At 30.2% G+C, this 6,082-nt stretch overlaps 1 long non-coding RNA gene across 1 annotated transcript; it reads left to right on the top strand.

The window, feature by feature from the left end:
- Positions 1-834: 834 nt before the first annotated feature.
- LOC112097429 lies at positions 835-1,225 on the top strand. The gene is made up of 3 exons (XR_002904963.1): positions 835-873; positions 966-1,030; positions 1,118-1,225. It is a non-coding gene; the product is annotated as an uncharacterized LOC112097429 (long non-coding RNA).
- Positions 1,226-6,082: the final 4,857 nt, after the last annotated feature.

Here is a 6,082-nt window from a genome sequence, read left to right as displayed (position 1 = left end):
TGTTTGTTATCAATTTAAAAACACGTTTGTTATCATCAAAATCATTATTATGGATACAAATAAGTTAACAATCTCCTCTTTTTTTATGATGACAAACGTTAAAAGATTATGCAATTTTGCTCTGCTTAAGTATATGCTCCCCCTTAGTAGATGGCCAATCAAGTTTTAACCAAAAGCATATGTATCCAACAATATTTTATCATAACAAAGATATTGTAAAAGGCTAAAGATAGAAGTGCAAATATTACCCATTTTGTGCGAGCAGAAATTTCGGCAGAATCTCTCCTTAAAAATAGGGATGGCAAAAATCCCCACGGGGACGGGTACCCTCGGGGATTTTCCCCATTCGGGGAGGGTACGGGGATAATTTTATACCCAATTTTTTATTCGGGGAGGGGACGGGGAAAATTTTTTACCCAATTTTTTATTCGGGGAGGGGACGGGGATGAGGTGGAATCCCCATCCCCTACCCATTTCCCCATTTTAATTTTTAATTTTATTTTTATTTTTAAAATTACTAATAAATAAATAACAAAATTATAAATATTGTTAAAAATAATAAATATTAAAATAGTTATATTATTAAACTTTTAAACTTAATTAACTAATTAAAGTCTTAAATTTTTAATCCAAACCACAATGATACAGGAGAGAGCTGCCTAATTATAATTTACAACAGTTCTAATCCTAATTCGTATCCTACATTAGCTCGAATTGCTAGAGATATTTTGGCAATTCCAATTACAACAGTTGCTTCTGAATCAGCTTTTAGCACCGGTGGTAGAGTTGTGAGCTCACACCGTAACAAACTTCATCCAAGCACATTGGAGGCTTTAATATGCTGTCAAAGTTGGTTACGAGCTTACAATAGCAGTATGAGTTTATTTTACATTGTAATTATATTATACAGTTATTAATATTTGCGCTTATAAGTTACGTTACTTATATCATTTTCATTGTTTTAGGTTTGAAATCTGAGGTTAGCTCTCAATTTGCCACATTTCTCGAGGAAGAACTGGAGGAGCAGGAGGTAAATAGTTTTATTAAAAATATTAATTAAGTATCTACATTTATTTTATTGTCGATATAAAAATAATTTTTTTTCTTTTTATTGTAGGATTATGAAGATTGAGTCATTGACAAAGATAATTATTTTAATAATTTATATTTTTGAATGTGACTTTGAAATGGATCAATATTAATGCAAGATATATTTTGAACTTTATTTTTATCTGAATTTTTTATTTTAATATGATTAATTTAAAATCGAAAAAAAAAATGTATTAGACTATTAATTATTCGGGGACCGGGGACCCTCGGGGATCCCCTGTTAGTATTCGGGGAGGGGATGGGGATTCACTTAAGTAATTCTGACGGGGACGGGGAGGGGACGGGGACATAACAAAATATCGGGGATGGGTATGGGGAGATTGGTCCCCTCCCCTCCCCTCCCCATTGCCATCCCTATTTAAGGTGTTGAGGGTGTTTGAGGCTCTTAGAGGTTTTGAGGTGTGTTAGATCAAATTCTTTTATCGAGGTAAGTAACTTCATTTCTAATGTACTGGATATGTATGATTATTTGATATTATTATAAGTGTTTTTATACCACTTAAAAGATTAAGTGATTTTCATAACAAAATTAGTTTATGTAAATGTTTCCAAATCTGAAAAATTATATTATTTTTATTCTTTTTTTAGATATTATAAATGCTTTTAAATATATGAGTTATTTTGTTGCATGATTACCTTTATGATTTTGCTTATAAAATATTTTGCAAGCTTAAAATATTGTTATGGACATTTATGAATCTGATACGAATGTTTTGTGCCCATGTACGATTTAAATTGAGACTATATGAAGCTCACCTCTTGAGGGTCAGAGCGTCGTAAAGTGCCACATATAGTGCAAAGTGCTACGTACAGGTCATTACATATGAAAAGCTAATTTAAATGTTTTGGCTCATCGTCCATAGTTATTCTGATTCTGATTCTGATCGTATAGTATGATATATATATGTGTGTGTGTGTGTGTGTGTGTGTGTGCTGGACCAATAGTGGTTTCTATTCTGAGTGTGCACACAATATTCTGATTCTGATTCTATTTCTAGCCAAGTCACTGGGACTATAAGTGACACTATGTGGCATGAGCTAACCTTCGGTTTTCTATATATATGTTATATGATTTGCTTTCATAATTTACTATGCTTTTGATATTCTGAATTACTATGGAATTATTATGGTAAAATGTCATTTTACAAATTTATGAATTTTAATATATGTTTTTATAAAAAGAAGGCTTGCAATATTTTTTATATCGATAAGCCTATTGTGCTAGGAATTGTTTTACTTACCGAGTTAATGGCTCACTCCTCATCATACTTTTTACAGATTAAGTACCTTGTTGAGAGATGTGCTTATCATTGGAGTTAGAGATTTTTATTTTTTATTTTTTTGCTAATTGAATAAGAGAGGGAATAAACTCATATTTCTTTTAAGTTATTTATTTTATGAACTTGAAATTGGGGAGTTATGAGACTTTTGATATTTTTATATCTTCGGGAGAGATTATTTAGTGTTACACATATGGATTTGTGGATTTATTCGAATAAAATTTTGAGGTATTTCGGTATGAAATTTTTGTGTAAGAATTATGATTTATAAGTAACCTCCTTCATCGCGTGTACCACACGTGTTAAATTTAAGGTGTTACACTAACATTTAAGGACCTCCAATAATCAAGCTAAAAAAAATAGATTTTTTCTTCTAACAAACTTTTTCATTGATATCAGTTGCATGACTATTTTCCTTTTTCTTTCCAAACAAGAAATTTAATCTTTGAGCTCGTGCCAAGATTTCCTCTTTTTTCTGCGGTTTTGGAGTAATTTCAACTTCCTCTTCATTATTAAATACCTTCTTATGAAACCGATATGCATGATATCGTGGTAAAAATCTTTTTATGACCTATATAAGACATCTTTTTACTATGGCCGAGCCAAATTGCATATGTTTTTTCACTACAAATTGGACATGCTTTATATCTTTTTATAGTGCAACCATCCAAGTTTCCATAAGTAGGAAAATCATTTATCGTACACATTAAATAGCTTTCAATGTGAAAGACTCTTTACGATAAGCATTATAGGCTTCAATGCCTACCTCCCACAATATTTTAAGATCCTCAATCAGTGGTGTTAGGTAGAAATCAATATCATTACCAGGTTGTTTGGGACCTGAAATTAATAATGTCAGCATCATAAATTTCCTCTTTATACAAAGCCATAGAGGAAGATTGTATGTCACTAGTATCACTACCCAACAACTATACCTACTACTAGGAGAATTATATGGATTAATCCCATCTGCAGATAATGCAAGTCACAAGTTCCTTGTTTCAATTCCAAAATTAGGCCATAAGTGATCAATTAATTTCAATGCTCAAGTGTTGTAAGATGACATAATAGACCATCATTTCCCTTTGAGTGGCATGCCATGTTATATTTTTTGAAGTTTCAACACTTTGAAACATTCTTTTGAACCTTAGAATATGGAGGAAATATCATAAGACCTTTGCTGGAACACTTATCTTCATCTCAATTGAATTTTTTCAGCTTCCAATGTGTGAATCAAAGAAACAAAAAACAAGTTTAAAGCTCTAATGATTATATGCCCAATAGCAAAGTTCAATGATAGCTCTTGGATTTATTCTTGTTTGAATTTGAATGAGCTTATTTATAGTTGGAGTTGAAAATTAGCCATTATTGACTTCCTGCGTGAAAACAGATCATCGTTAATCATTATCAGTTAACCGTTTTAACGGGTCTAAGTGACCGTTGGGCTAAATTTCAAATAAACGGTTAACTATTTTCTGTAAACGGTTCACCGTTATTTTCCAGAATCATCATTTTAACAATCCTTTGTAGATCATGCTTTCTGAAAATTATCTGTTTGCCATTTTCCATAAACGGTTAGCCTTTTGCTACAGTGAAACTCTTTTTTAAAATTATATTTTTACCCCAAAACTTTCTATAATTATACTATGGCCCAAATCGTCATAAAACTTTGCAAATCAGTCCATTTCCATAGTTTTAAAACTTTTTTTCAATTTGACCATGAACTTGAAAACTAACCAATTCTGTAAAATCATTTTTCCTTTAAGTATAAAACTTTATATTATCAAAATAATGATTTGTTTAAAATGTATGAAAAATAATTTGAGCTTTTAAAACCTTAATCATTCTTAATCTTGTTTGTTATCATCAAAATCAACATTATGGATACATATATGCCAACAATCTCCCCATTTTTTATAATGACAAACCTTGCATGTATTTAAAGAATGATTCCACAAATTACTCACCCTACATGTAAGCTCCCCTTATAATTTGTCAATTAACTAAATTAACAAATTTAAATACATGTATTTTTCTCCCCTTCATCATCAAAAAGAAAAACTTAATGGAAAAGAAAAAGAGCAGAAATTTTTACAAATTTAAAAACATGTATTATTCTTCCCCTTCATCATTAAAAAGAAAACTTAGTGATAAATAAAAAGAGTAGCAAATTTGTTACCCATGTTGTCTTAGTAGATATTTCGATAGATTTTTCCCCTAACAACAAGCATCACCTCAAATACAAGTTTAGTAATATCACTTTCAAAATATCATAAATCATCATACAAACTAACTCCGTACACAAATCATCACACAATTCATCAACCATAAAAAGATCATGAACCATCATTCCATCAATTACCAAATTAGCAACTCATCACATTAAATCATCATATAAAACAATCATGTAATCAAATCATCATCCTACCTCGAATTCATCAAAATCATCACCATAATCACATATCAATCATCAAAACAATACTCAAAGTGCATATTATTCTCCTCCTTTTGATAACATCGAAATGATATATTACTTCGTCTTCCCCTTTGGACAATAAAAAAGTTTAAAATGCATATTATCCAAAATCATACTGTATATTCCCCCTAAATATATGGTCAATTTAAAATTTTAACCAAAATGACTTTATCCAAAAACATATCATATTTCCCTCCCCCTTCATCGTAAAAAAAGAAAAGATAGATAGATGCAATTGAAACAACATCATAAAAAATAATTTGATGAGCTTTGATAAGAATCAATACGATTTTTATAAGGTTCCTCTTCTGAATCAAATTCAATGGGATCTATAGAGACCATGTCGTCATCCATCGGATCCCAAGTACCTGGATCAACCAAAAGGTCGATTCTATCTGAGCTAATCATTTTCAAATGATATCCGCATTACCCATTTTGTGCGAGCAAAAATTTCGGCAGTCTCCCTTTAAAAATGAACAAATCCTCAAATACACAAAATAGTTAAAAATACTTCCATATAAACTTAAACAATTATAACAAACCAACAACTCCATCAATTCATCAATCATCAAAATCCTCAAGAAATCAATTTTAATAGTATTAATAAATTTCATCATCCTAAGTTCATGCCGAATTTTTGAAAATTATTCTTCACAAAAAGGTTTTGATTTTTTAACCAAATTGGCATGCAAAAGTTATAAGAACATATTATCAACTATCCAAGCTCTATAATTGCCTATCACATTTTAAAAATCAAGACAACTAAACTCATCAAAAATCTAATGTTACATTTCAATATAACTTTAAAAAATCTTATATGCTTAAAATTCTTGTAGTATATGCATTTTTCCCCGCTCGATATCATTTAAAACAAGTAATGCATATTCAACAATACATCGATAAAGTTCAAAAAATGCATCCATTCACCAATCATAGATTGCATAAGATCAAACTTCATCAAATACAATGTAATCATAAAAGCACATTCTTTATCATCAAAACTTGAGTAAAGCATAAGTACATAATGGCAATATATAGATCATCAAAATCAACATAACTATTAAAAAAAGTCATCATTATGAGCTAAAGAACAAGTGATCAAATCCATTATTACAAATGCTCACATAGGCCAATTTAATGAATGATAATATAATACAATAAATGACATATGAATTCACACATACATAAATGATGAACAAATAAGGAAGATGAATAA

The sequence above is a fragment of the Citrus clementina genome, unplaced genomic scaffold, assembly GCF_000493195.1.
Source record: "Citrus clementina cultivar Clemenules unplaced genomic scaffold, Citrus_clementina_v1.0 scaffold_9, whole genome shotgun sequence".
Lineage (NCBI taxonomy): Eukaryota > Viridiplantae > Streptophyta > Magnoliopsida > Sapindales > Rutaceae > Citrus > Citrus x clementina.
This window is presented reverse-complemented; position numbering and strand designations above follow the sequence as displayed.